Here is a 14,104-nt window from a genome sequence, read left to right on the forward strand (position 1 = left end):
TTGTATGTCTTCTTTGAAAAATGTCCACTCAGTCCTTTGCCTATTTTAAAATTGGGTTATTTGGGTTTTTTCTACTGAGTTGTAAGAGTTCCTTATCTATTTTGAATATTAACTCCTTAACAGATACACCGTGTGCAAATATTTTCTCCCATTCCATAGATTGCCTTGTTTATTTTACTGACTGTTTTCTTTGCTATGCAGATACTCTTTAGTTTGATCTTGTCCTCCTTGTTTATTTTTGGGGTTCCTTTGTCTGTGATTTTTGGTGTCATATACATGAAATCACTGCTGAGACCAATATCCTGAAGCGTTTTCCTGTTCTCTTCTAGGAGTTTTATGCTGTCAGGTTCTACATTTAATCTTTCATTTCAAATAAAATTGTTTCAGTGATGTAAGACAGGTGACCAGTTCCATTATTTTGAATGTGGATATCCAGATTTTCCAACACCATTTATTGAAGAGACTATCTTTTCCCCATTGATGGGTATTGGCACCCCTGTCAAACATCTTTTGACCACATATGTGAGGGTTTATTTCTGGGCTCTGTTGCCTAGTTTTGGGCCAATACCATACTATTTTGATTATTGTAGTTTTGAAATTTAGTTTGAAATAAGGAGGTGTGATGCCTCCAGCTTTCTTTGTCGTTCTCAAGATGACTTTGGATATTCAAGTTCTTCGGTGATTCCATATGGGAATTTTAAGATTGAATTTTATTTCTGTGAAAAATGCTATTGGAATATTGACAGGGATTGCACTGTTGATAATAGATCACTTTGGGTGGTATGGATATTTTAACAATATTAATTCTTCCAATCCAAGAACATAGGACATCTTTCCACTGGTTTACGTCTTCTTCAATTTCTTTCCTCAATGTCTTACAGTTTTCAGCATACAGATCTTTCACTCCCTTGGTTAAATTATTCCTAAGTATTTTATTATTTTTGGTGCGGTTGTAAATGGGATTGCTTTTTTACATTCTCTGATAGCTTGTTGTTATTGTATTATTTTTTTCATGTTGATCTTGTCCTCTGTAAATTTACTGAATTTTTTGACTAATTCTAACAGATTTTTGCTGGAGCCTTTAAGAGTTTCCATATATAAAATAATGTCATCTGCAAACAGAGACAAGTTTATTCTTCCTTTCTCATTTGTATGTCTTTTATGTCTTTGTCTTGCCCAATTGTTCTGGTTAGAAGTTCCCATACTATTTTGAATAGAAATGAGGAGAGGTGAGGTTCCTGATATTAAAGGAAAATTTTTCAGCTTTTCACCTTTCAGTATGATGTTGTCCATGGGCTTGTCCTGTACGACTTTTATTATGTTCAGGTACATTCCTTCTATACTTCATTTGTTGACAGAAGAATGTTGAATTTTTTTCAAATACAGGCATATCTCGTTCCTTGTTTTGTTGTGCTTTGCAGATATTGCACTTTTTACAAATTGAAGGTCTGTGGCAACCATGTACAGAGGAAGTTTAAAGCCATCATTTTCCAACAGCATCTGCTCACTTTGTTACTTTGTCATACATTTGGCAATTCTCGCAATATTTCAAACTTTCTCATTATGATTATATTTATTACAGTGATCTGTGATCAGTGATATTAGATGCTATTACTGTAAAACTATTGTGCCTCACTAAAGCCTCAGATGAGAGCCTCTTTTAGCAATAAAGTATTTTTTCAAACAGGCACGTACATTTTGAAAGATATAATGCTATTGTACACTTAACAGATTACACTATAAATATAACTTTCACATGCACTGGTGAAGCCAAAAAAATTCTGTGAATGGTTTTATTAAGATACTCACATTATTATGGTGATCTGGAACTGAACCTACGATATCTCTGAGGTATGTCTATACTTCTTCTGCTTCTATTGAGATCCCAGGACATTTATGACCTGAGAAATCAAGGTAATCAGGAATTGGTGAAATGTGGGAAGAATTAGACTGAGGATGAGGAGAATAACTCTATTCCAAGGCCTTATATTTACTAAGTTTCTACTTCTCAAAAATTGACATGTTTTTCTTTTCTTCTTCTCTTTCATTATGTCACTTTATCTTACAAATAATTATTGAGTTCTTAAATAATATCTGCCAGACCCTGTCCTGTGACTGAGGATTCAATAAAGACCAAAATAGACACTGTCCTATAGATTTATGGTGAGTGGTAAGAATGAAAGTACAGAAAGTCATGACAATAGTAGGGGAATTTGACCTAATCCTGGATAAATGACTTTATAGGAATGGCCTTTGAACTAAGAATTGAATGATGAATAGAAGTTAATTAGGGAAAGAGGTGAGAAAAGATCCTTCCAAGAAGAAGAGGCAGAATTTCCCAGAGTTGAACTTGAGGAGATAAAAGGAGCTCAGTGAATCTGAGTAACTAAAAGATTAGTATGGCTATAGGAAAAAAAAAAAAAAAGTTGAAGAGGAGAGTTTGGGAGATGAGGCTTCAGATGCAGAAAAGTCTAATAGCCCTGCTAAGAATTTTGACCTTTTATTCTAACGTAAGTGGTAATCCATTGACAGGGTTTGGGAAAGGTGGTTGTGCTGGTGGTGGTTTTCTGATTTGAGAAGACCATTCTGGATGCACAGTAGACAATGGAATGATTAGAGGAAGGGCTAAGGTAGATGCTGATGCTGAAGCGAGCCCCGCCATAGTCAACAGAATGTGAAGTTCTATCAGTTTGATATGCTAATAGTAACAATTTCAATAGATGTCCTTGATGTTTTATTCTCCTGGACAAGCTCTTTAACCTCTATACACATATGCTCCCTGTACAAATACTTCTATCCCATCATAGAATCCCTTTCAAATATCCTTTTTGAAGTTTGCAGCCTTAAGTCCATAATGTTCATCTTCCCTTCCCGGATGTACATACCTGATTACCATGGTTACCCTACTCCCCTGCTAACGACCAGGAAATTCTTAAAAGGGTTCTCTGTGTACAATCTTACCTAAAAGAAAGCATGTAATTCTGATGTGTTACAAAACTGCTGTGAGGTGTTCCCAGGCCGTGGCTTGTGTTTGGACTCCCTGCATCCATCCTGCAATGCATTTGTTACAAACAATAAAGTCTGGTTTTAAATTGTGAGTCTGTGGTGTTTTCTTCGTAATAATGTTGGTAAAATAAGAGATTTTAGTCATTTAAAAAAAGCATGGCTAGATAGTGGCAGTGGAGAGAGAAAAGAACTCAGTCGAGAAATATTTAGAAGGGAAATTAGGAATGTGATTCTGAATGCATGATGGTCTGAGTGACATATGAGAAGAGGGTTTCAACGATGAGACCAGATTTCTTGCTTGCAGAACTGAATGACTGGTGATGCCAGTCACTGAGTTATGGGACCACTTATAAAGAACAGGAGCCAGCCATACTAAAACCTAGGTTAGGAGCATTCCAAAATAAGTGGGGGTAAACATCCCCAAAAATCTCCAAGGTGAAAAATAACATGGCCCATTCAAGTAAATGAAGAAAGGCCATCATGACTGAGGGTATGGGATTGCCAAGGGAAAGAGCAAAGCTGAGGTTCGAGGGCTAGGTTCATGCCAGATAATGTGTAGTATTGTAGGTTATCATGAGGAGTTGAGATTTTAGTCTAAATGCAATAAAAATGTAATAGTGTTAGGCATGTGAGTTTGTAATTTGACTTAAATACTATGAATATTATTTTGTGGTTTGTAGTAAAATCAATTGAGGAAGTAAAACAGTACAAACAGGAGAAAAGTTGTTTTGGAACACAGGCAAGACATAATGATGACCTGGATGAAGAGGTGGAAGAGGATACAAGAAAAAAAGTGCAAGGAATTAAGAGATAGTTTGAAGATAAAAATTCATAGATCATACTAAGGTTTATATGAAGAAGTAGGGCAAGTTGTTAAGAGAAGGGGGAAAAAAATCAAGGAAATACCTCAGGTATCTTAGTAAGTGGTGAAACAGAGCAGTGGGGAATACCAAAAGGCTTCTTGAGGAAACAAATTGAAGGTCACATTTTGGATATGTTAAGTAGGAGATGTCTGTGAAACAGTGAAGTAGAGATGTGAAGCATCTCCTGTAAATGTGAGGCTGAAGTCCAAGATAAGATCTGCTTTCAAGATGCAGGCCTCCATGCCAAAGTTTGTGTTTTAAATCCGTGGAAATGATGGCAAACACTTCAAAGAGAGGATTGAAAAGAAAGAAAATTAGATCCAAATGAGTTCTTAGGTCAAAGGGAAAGTAAGACAATAAAAAAAATCTGAAAAAGAGCAATTAGTGAGAGAGAAGGAAAACAAGGAGAGAGTACAATCACAGAGGCCAAAGGAAGAGAGGAAGTGAGATTGTCTTTCCATATTGAATCCTATTGTGAAGTAGAGCAAGATGAGGATAAAAAAGGTACACTGTATGAGTAACAAATATTTTATGTTGACAAGAGCAGATTAAATAAAGTGATGATGGAAACTGAACAGTAAGGAGAGGAAAAATAACTAGTGTTGAGGATGTTGAGACTGTGTGATGAAAACTCAGCAGTTTGACTAAGTAGGGAAAAACTGAGGGTCACAGATATTTTAGTTGAAAGATTCTAATGTGATATATGTAATCTGAGGGGACTAATCTGTCAGAAAAAGAAAGACTGTTAAATCAGAAGAGAAAGGATAATTTAAGAAATAAAGTCCTCACAAAGGTAAAAATGGAGGGAATGGACTTTGGTAAAATGAAGTGCACTTTGTTCATCATAACAGGAGGATAGAAGAAAATGACAGGGGCAAATATAGATAGATTTGTGGGTGAAAAGAAGAGAGAGCTTCCAAGTTATGGCTTCTATTTTCTTATTCAATCATTAAAATAAAATAACTGAAAATTATAAGAAGACCTAGATGAAAGCGTTAATAAATTCCACATTTACAGTCAAGGTGAAGGAGAATAGCTAGAGGATCAGGAAGAAAACTCAGAGTAAATGGTGTCATGAGAGCCCTACATAAACATCCATTTGTATTAGGGGTTAAGAGAGGAAACCAAAGACATACAACATCATCATGTGAAAGCCATTGGAAAGAGAATGAAAAAAAGAATATAGAGAATGTAGGAGAAGATTCCTGTGAGCTCCAGATAATTAATTATTATAGACTGCATAATTTGTGTCTTTTAGTTTTTAACTTATTAAACATGAAAGGGCCTTTATATTGTAAAAAGCACCCAAGTGTTATGACTTTGTATGGGAATCATCATTAAATCAGCTACCCCTAACTAATTGTTAGAAACACCCTATGTAAGAAATACAGACATATATTAGAGATGCATAGCTGGGCAAATGGTGTTAATGGCAACAAACATGTTTTTCAATATGCTTTTCTGAGTTCTTAGAAATGCCTTTGACAAAAAGGTTAATGAGAATCTTCTAAAACATAAAAAAATGTTGATTGTAATGATATTATAATTATTTAAGTATACGTGTTTTTTTATGCCTTTCTGAGTTTTTCAAGTTGGTTACTTATTAGAGCTGATCTAAATGACATTTTATAACAATGTTTTCCTTATTGAGGGAATATTAACCTTTTTAAACATCTTGCATTATATATATATACACACATCTATATATATACATATAAAAAGTCTGTAAGCAATTATTATTTAACAGGATTAGATCTTATTTCTAAAGTGCTACACTAATAGAAGGAAAATAACAATTAGAGCCAACTGAATTCACAGTCAAAATATTGCCTTAAGTACCTACTGCAAACATTTGCAATTGTTTCAATTTCAAAAAGAAACAGAATATTCAATTCAGTTCTGGTATCACAACCAATATTTTTAGTTACTGAACTTTCTACATTAAGATTTAAGAAACTATTTGGAAGATGAATGACCATGAATTGAGGAAACAGACCTTTCCCCCTGCCCCCCCTATCAAATCCTTTGCTTAATTCATTGGCTATAGCAGTAGAGTGTGGCTTTTTTTTTTCCCTCTTATCTCTTATAACCAAATATCTCTTATACCTGATAAAACACTAGATTAATACATTCACATCTATTTTCCTTCTTAATACATGAAATCCTACTAGAGAGAATATAGTACATGTGGGGAAAAAGATCCATTCATTCAACAAGCATTAACTGAGTGTCTGCCTTTTGCTAAAGCACAAGGATGATATTCAGGATACGATGATGAACAAGACAGACAAGAATTTTCTCCTCGAGCAGCTTATATTTTAATGGAAAGGAAAGAAAATACATGAGTAAATAATGATAATAATAAAACAATTTAAGATGGCAGTAAGAACTAGTATGAAATAACAGTGTAATAAAATAGAAAATGACTTCACCATCAGGGTATTTTAGCCTGAATAGTCAGGGAAGGTATCTCGGAGAAAGTGATTTTTAGGTAGAATTTGAAGGATTAGAAGGAGCCCGTTATTTGAAGATAGGAGAAAGAGCAACCTAGATAGAAGAAAGTGCAATAGTAAAAGCCCAGGTAGAAAAAAGCTTAGAATACTCAGTGACACTAAAATAAAATAAAGGCAGTGCATCTAAATAATGTGTGATCAAGGGGAGAGTAAAACGAGATTAGGTCAGAGAGGTAGGCCAGATCATGTAGCACCCTTTGGAACATAATGAAAGAGAAAGCCATTGGGGCTCAAAGAAGGGGAGCTAAGAGATTCTGATTTACTTTAAAAAAAATCATTCTTCCTCTTCTGTGAAGAAACTGGATTACAGGAAGACAACAGTGGAGGCAAGGAGATCAGTTAGGCTTTTTCAGTGGTCTAGGAAAGTAGTAAGTGGCTTGGAGTGCTGCACTGACAGAATACATCTCAGAGGTAGAAAGGCAATAGGTTTATACATAGATTCAATCTGAAGAATGAGGGAAAGAGAAATATTAAAGAAATAGGTATTTGGTGATACCATTTATTAAGATGATGAAAAATGAGGAAGTACTAGCTTTTTGGAGGGGGTACCAAGAGCACTCTATGAATCCTAATGCTCTCCTTTGGTCCTTTCTAGGACCCAAAGTGGGTCCATATTCACCCACTTTATGAATATACTCTGTGTCCTACTTTATGAATATATTCTGTGCCCTATTTTCTTATTCAGTTCAAGCTGCTATAACAAGAATACCATAGACTGGATGGCTTATAATTAAATATTTATTTCTCACATTTCTGGAGTCTGGGAAACCCAAGAACAAAATATCAGAAGATCCAATGTCTGGTGAGAACCCCCTTCCACATTCACAGATGGCCACCTTCTTCTTGTATCCTCACATGGTGTAGAGTAAAGAAAATCTCAGTCTTTTTCCCTTCTTACAAGAACACTAATCCCATCGGGGGGCTTCACTCTCATGACTTCACCTTAATGTATTTACTTCTCAAAGGCCCCATAGACTAATACCATTCCATTGGGAGTTGGGGTATCCACATTTGTATTTTTGGTGGGGTGGAACACAAACATGAAGTCCCTAACACCTATCCATTGCAAAACTAAAATTTCTTCATATTTTACAAGGAATTTTATTCCTCCATGACTTTCATGCACTTTATTTAACTTTCTATGGTTCCCTTCCATCACCCCTGAATATCTGGTAACTTTTCTTCCTTTCAGATGCAGTTAAAAAAGCATCTGTATGAAGCTTACCTTGATATTCCCAGAATAGTTAATGACTCCTCTGTAAGACAGCTTTTTAACTTATATGATATTATTAAGTGATATTTGATTTATATTGTAAAAAATAAGTATTTATATGGCCATCGTTCTGGGACCAATCTTCTTAAAGGTAGGCTTCATATTTAATATTCCTTGCAAAAAAAAATAGTATAATGGCTTATGTGATCAATAAATGGTTACAATATACAGACTCTAAAATCCAGGTATTTTGCAAGACATTGGTGTAGGTTGGGTCATGTCCACATTGGTTTTTTTTAAGTAAATGAACACCATATCAGAAACTGTGTAATACAGTCAACTCTAATCCTTGCAAAAACTTTGTATACATAAAGGAACTAAGGCTAAGAGAGACTGAATAAATTGTTCAGGCTCATATAATAAGTAACAAGGCCAAAATCTGATAATCATCCTACCACGAGTCAACATTCTCTGTACTACACCAATGTTTCTCATAGAATTCTCAGGTTGTAATGTCCAATATGGTAGCCAAAAGCAACACTTTGCTATTGAACCCTTGAAATATGATTTATCTGGACATAAATATGATATGTATGTAAAATACACTCCAGATTTTGAAGTTAGCATGAAAAACAATGTAAAAAATTAATTAGTATGTTGTTTACATGCTGAGATAATATTTTGTGATACATTAGGCTAGATAAAGTTTATTATTAACATTAAATTTCCTAGTTTCTTTTTACCTCTTTTAATATGGCTACTAAATTTTTTAAAATTACATATGTGGTTTTCATTATATTTCTATTGGACAACACTGTTGTAACACCTTTCTCATACTAAGTCTGAGAAAGGACACGTCCATGCACAAATACTAATAACAATAATAAAATGAAGGATATGATCACTATCTTAAGAGAGAGATGAGTAGAGTGCTTTAGGATTTCACTAATAGGAAAATCCTTTGTAACTGATGGGAATACGGGAAGGTAAAATTGACTTGAAGAATAGATTCGATTTTAATGAAAAGAGATAAGGTGAAATGGCTTTTAAGCAAGAAAAAATATAGCAATTGTAGGAATTAGGCAAGGACAATAGCAAGAAATTAATATAGTTTTGTAGAACATTGAGTTAGAAGTAGGGGAGACATAGGACTTAGGAAAGTTATATTGGGGGCTCTCAAAGTTAGGGAGAAGAAAGCAGACTTTCTTCTGATAGCTAGGAGAAGTTATAGGTTTTTATTCATTTGTTTATTTTTAAAAAGGAAAGTAACATGACTGGAGCTTTTGGAGTCTAGCAGATGGATTGGCAGGCAAAGAGAACTGAGTTAGAAACAATCGAAACCTTGTGCAGTAGTAAAACAGAGTAGTGATGAAAATCTGAACTATGATTTCAGCAGTAAAAATGAAAATTAGGAGACTGTGGTAAACTGTAACAATAAGTGCCACCCAATGAATGACACTTGACAGTATCCATATTTTTGTGGAATCTCTTCCTACATAGATTATGGAATTGGTTTATAATTTGTTTTGTCCAGAGGGATGTCAGCAAACAAGCCACAAACACAAACAGAAGTTTGATTAGCATCTGCACATCTCTTGAAAATCTGAGACCACTGTGTTGTGATGATAACTGGGAAGGCCACATGGAGAGATCTAATTGGCCCTAGCCATTCTAACCATGTGAGTTGACCTACCAGCTAACTGTTAGTTGAATGATTGTTCCAGAGCTAAATCAGCAGAAGAACTAATTAGTCAACCATAAACATATGAGACATAATAAATTATTATTATTCAGCAATAATGAATTGATATAGAGAGGAGAGATGCAATAGATTTGGTGGAGATAATTCTACGGAAATGGTAGCTAATCAGATGTAGGGGAATAGAGAAAAGGAAGAATCAAAGAGGACTCTATGATTTAAAGTTTAGTTAGTGGAACAATGACAATGGCATTATCATGCATAGTGCAACCTAGAGGCAGATTGATTTAGGGAAACTGAAGAGCTAATATGGAATATACTGAGTTTGGGCTATAAAAAAATTAGATATGAAGAAAGAAGAAGAGAGACTTGGAAGCTTTCAACAAAGAAATGATAGTTTCAGAAATGGCACACAAAAGATTTAACAACTAATTTAACACAGACACCAACCAGTCGGAACAGATACCATTCATAAGCAACTAGTATGTGTAGGCCATTTCACTCTGGTGGGATTATCAGGCCTAGAGAGCTGGACCCTTGAAAGTTGACAAGGTACCAATAGACATATTGAATCCAATGTTATAACTCTGCAGTCTATATGATAGGGCAGGTAGTAGGGAACATATAAAGAGTTACCTTCAACATAAGGAGAGGAGTTTAATTACCAAAGAAAGGTATTCAAAAACAAATGGAAGGAAAATTTGCAAGGAGGACAAGAGACTAACTGAATGTACATGAATATTAGAAACTGAATAGGAGAGAAGACTGACTAAATAGTGGATGACATATGGCTGATGGTGATAAAGAGTTGAGAGTTAGAGAAGAGAACATTTGAACTTCATACTTGACCCAAGGTTCCAAATGTTAAAATGTAATGGTTAAGACTACGACCTTAGGAGTTAGACTAAGCATTGTTTAAATCCTGACCTTACCATTTATCTGCTGTGTGATCCTGGAAAGTAACCTCTCTAAATTTATCTGTAAACTAGAAAAAGTAGTATGTACCTCATAGAGCTGTTATGATGATTAAATGGATTAACACATATAAAGCTGTTATCCCAGTGTATGGATACAGTAAAAGCTCAATGTATTTGGTTGCTGTAATATTGTTATTATTTTATTGCTATTTTTACTTCTGGTACTATTCAAACTGCTAGAAACTCATGTTCTCTTCCCACTTTCACTTATCATTACTTGGACATTCTGTCTTTCCATTCCACTATTCCCAAATTCTAATAATACTTTCTACATCTCAGACATATTTTTATCCTCCAGAGGAACAGACAGTGATAAGAAAGAACCAGCAATGTTTTCTACCTGCAATTTTTTCCCCATTCTCTTCTCGTTTTTAAAAACTCTTTAGAGCTTCTGGCAATCTACATGTTAGTTTTGAAACAACTTTTCCTCATTGCCTCATCAGTTATCTCTGAACTGTTCTTTAAGTAACAAGTAAGTGTTTTTCACAAAGCATTTAAAAATATTATTAAAATAAAGGATAACTTGCAAACACAATTTGGGGGACTTTATTAGCATCCTAGCATAGGTGGAGATATGCAAACATATAATAAGCTTCTACCAAGGATCAGCCATTGTCATATGTTTTCTCATTTAATCTTAATTTTCATCTCAGTCAATCTAAAGAGTTATAAACTTCACAGCAGAGGAATTAAAACAACTAAAGTATATTTATATCATGGGAAATAAACAATGCAAACAAATTCTTGACATCTTTGGCATCAACAACAAAACAAAAAAATAAGAACTTGAAATAGTTATGTCTACTTCCCACTATAGTTTTCCTAAAATGGTTCTCCTCAGAGAAGCTATTCATAATTAGTGATACTAGTATCAATGCTCTGTTGCCCACACCTCATTTTTTCTGGATTGCTCTAAATAGAGGAAATTTCTTTTTATTTTAAAGCTCTTATGGTTACTATAATGTGCTAAATAAGATGTCTTGGGAATTCCTAAATATTAAATAGGATATTTGGTAGTAGCTTAACAACAAAGCAGTACTTTTTAGGGAGTATTTATATTTGAAAATTTATATTTGAAGTTTCAATAAAACATATCCAATATTAGGGGAAAAAAAATATTAGCTCAGACTTACCCATAAGGTTTATTCTCAGGATAATAAGTCACATGTGAAGGTTAGAGAAATGAGGGCAAAGATAATGAAGTTTGCATACCACATTTCTGAAATGAGAGAAACATTTTGAGCCAAGCCTCAGACGCATTTCAAACACAAACAGTATACGCTGCTGGAAACTGAAACTTGAGTTGTCAACAAACCTAAAACAGATTGTGAGACTCTGAACTATATCAAAGCATATGACAGAAACCACCTATTTCAAGAAAAAAGGGAGGGGGGAACTATATGATACACAAAAACCATTAAAATAAGTTACCACATTGACTTCCCTAAAGTCAGCAGTCTCTCAAATCCACAGTTTAGTCATTTCAATTATAAAACAACAAAGTCACACAGTTCTGGGTTTGCTTTCTCTTCAGTTAGGAAAAAAATGCTGAATTTAGGACTTTATAGATTTCCTATAATACTCTTCCTTTCAGTAGGTGGTCTTACAATCCTGCTCTAATTCTCCAAATCCAATTTGTACAAAAAGTCTAATCTGAGCTCCACAACGGCACCAGATTGACCACTATCACTCCTGCTTCCCGAGCAAACCACTGACTTCCGTCCACCAGCTCAGTTGGCTGCCCTGCCACCTACTCTAATTACACTGTACCTTTTCAGTTGCTTGCTTTCTCTTTGTCTTCCTTTCTTATTCTCAATATCCTCTCCCAATCTCAGGCAGTCTTTTTTTCCTGAACCATTTATATCAATCCATAGGAAAAAAACAAACAACCTTTTGCTAAAATAACCTTAAAGACACAGATTAGAATATGATTGTGTCAAATTAGTTAAATAAGTGTGACTAGAATGTAAACAAAATCTCTAAACCAAAAATCTAATTTTGAATCCAAGCTTTGCCATCTACTATGTGAACCTTAGAGAAACATTAAAGTCTATAGATTGCATTTAGGTTTTCATTTAGAAAATGGGAATCATAGTACTGTTGATAAATGATAAAAATACAAAAAATAATTAACAACTAGCAATATGCATTGAGTGTTACTATGTGCCATTTCCATGTGTTATCACTTTGACTCCTCACAGATATATAAATTCAGGATAGAATTACGATTATATTCAGTCCTAAAAGAAGGAAACTGAGACACTGAGAAAGTAAGCAATGCAATTTGTCCATGAACATATTTTAGTAAATGTTGAGACTGAAATTCAAAACCAAACAATCTAACTCTGTAGTGAGACTTTAGCCACAATTCAGTCTTTTTAATCTCCCTCACTGGGTTGTTCTAAAAAATCAAAAAAAAAAAATGTACGTGAAGATATTTTGATATCTGGAAATTTCTGTTTAGCTAATATTAATATGTTCAGAAGATTGGAGAAGTAGTAAGAGTTATTCTCAAATTTCCTGTTTTTCTAATTTTCATTTTAAATAAATTCATTTTTCTGTTAGTTTTTATTCTTAATATCATACTCACCCATAGAATATATTGTTGTTTATAAATATTCAGTGCTCCTCCCTGCAGGTGAAATATATATCCCTGTCCTATTGAATTCAGGAGTGCTCATGTGATTTGCTTTGGCAATGAGATGCAAACAGAAGTAATGCTTTACTTTGTGGCTTCTATATGGTAAAAAATGTGTCAATATGTTTCTCTGACAGAATGTAAAGTGACTGATACGAAGAATCCCTTGTTGATCTGAGATGAACAAGAGAAATAAACTTTGCTATTGTAAGGCACTGAGAATTTTTAGTTCTTTGTTACTGCAGCATAACTTATTCTACCCTGATTGATACAACCATTAAGTTCCCTTAAGATATTTGATTCATAAAACATTCTTATATGACATTTTCTTTCTCTTGGGATGTAGGAAGTCAAGGGAAGAATAAACCGTAAGATCAGAGAATGTTAACCTTGAGAGAGACTATTGGAATAAACTAGTCCAGTGGTTTCCAGATTTTAAATAATAACTAAAATTTCAAAACATTGTATAAAAACATATTTTAATATATAGTCATGAAATTGTAGATTTATAAAAAATATGCGATTAATTGTAATGTCCCTTTTTCTGGTAATTTGAAAACACATATCTAAATATAATCATCTTGTTTTATTGATATAGAAAATAAGACCAAAGAACAAGACAATTAGCATTTACATTAGAGAAATAACCACTCTAAAAAGTAACAAAACTAACATGACATCAGCATCATGGTGGTATGCATTGTTCCTTTTTTCTCTCCCCTTTGATTTACAACTAATTGGACATCCATAACCAAACAAAAGTCCTCTGCATTTTATACCAGGATACCTAGGAGATTTCTACCCACCTGTGCATTCAAAGTAGGTAGATAGGACCTCAGATGGGGCTGCAGTTCCAAGGAAGTAGATGAGTCTGCTTTACTCTCATTTGCTCCAATTGGGAGAAAGGGAACCTGGAGAACACACAACTGGGTGGATCCTCACAGGAGACAGAGAATTTGTGGAGGTCCAGCCAGCCTGATGGGGGAAACCAGCATGCCACTAGAGCAGGACTGAGACAAGTTTGGAGACAGAGGAGAGGCAGGAACCTGCTGAGGCAGCCCCCCTCTCCAAGGTGACCCTAAACAACACTGGACTTTTAGCAATGGAAGTAGGTACCTCTGTGTTAGAGGAGGAGGAAGGCAAAAGTGGTGAGTGACAAACTGCCCAGATGCAGGTGGGTTGCAGCTGGAGGGTC

The 14,104-nt window shown here is 34.6% G+C and overlaps 1 protein-coding gene across 1 annotated transcript in view; it reads right to left on the reverse strand.

Annotated features, from left to right (window-relative positions):
* LOC132514574 (pancreatic alpha-amylase) overlaps positions 1–11,444 on the reverse strand; it is a 59,402-nt gene extending 47,958 nt beyond the window's left edge. Inside the window, exons 1-2 of the mRNA XM_060139485.1 lie at positions 11,405–11,444; positions 1,810–1,901 (exon numbers count right to left, since the gene is read on the reverse strand). The gene's annotated coding sequence lies outside the window, so the exon portion shown is untranslated. The remainder of the gene's footprint in view (positions 1–1,809; positions 1,902–11,404) is intronic.
* Positions 11,445–14,104: the final 2,660 nt, after the last annotated feature.

Source organism: Lagenorhynchus albirostris, chromosome 2, assembly GCF_949774975.1.
Source record: "Lagenorhynchus albirostris chromosome 2, mLagAlb1.1, whole genome shotgun sequence".
Taxonomy (NCBI): Eukaryota; Metazoa; Chordata; class Mammalia; order Artiodactyla; family Delphinidae; genus Lagenorhynchus; species Lagenorhynchus albirostris.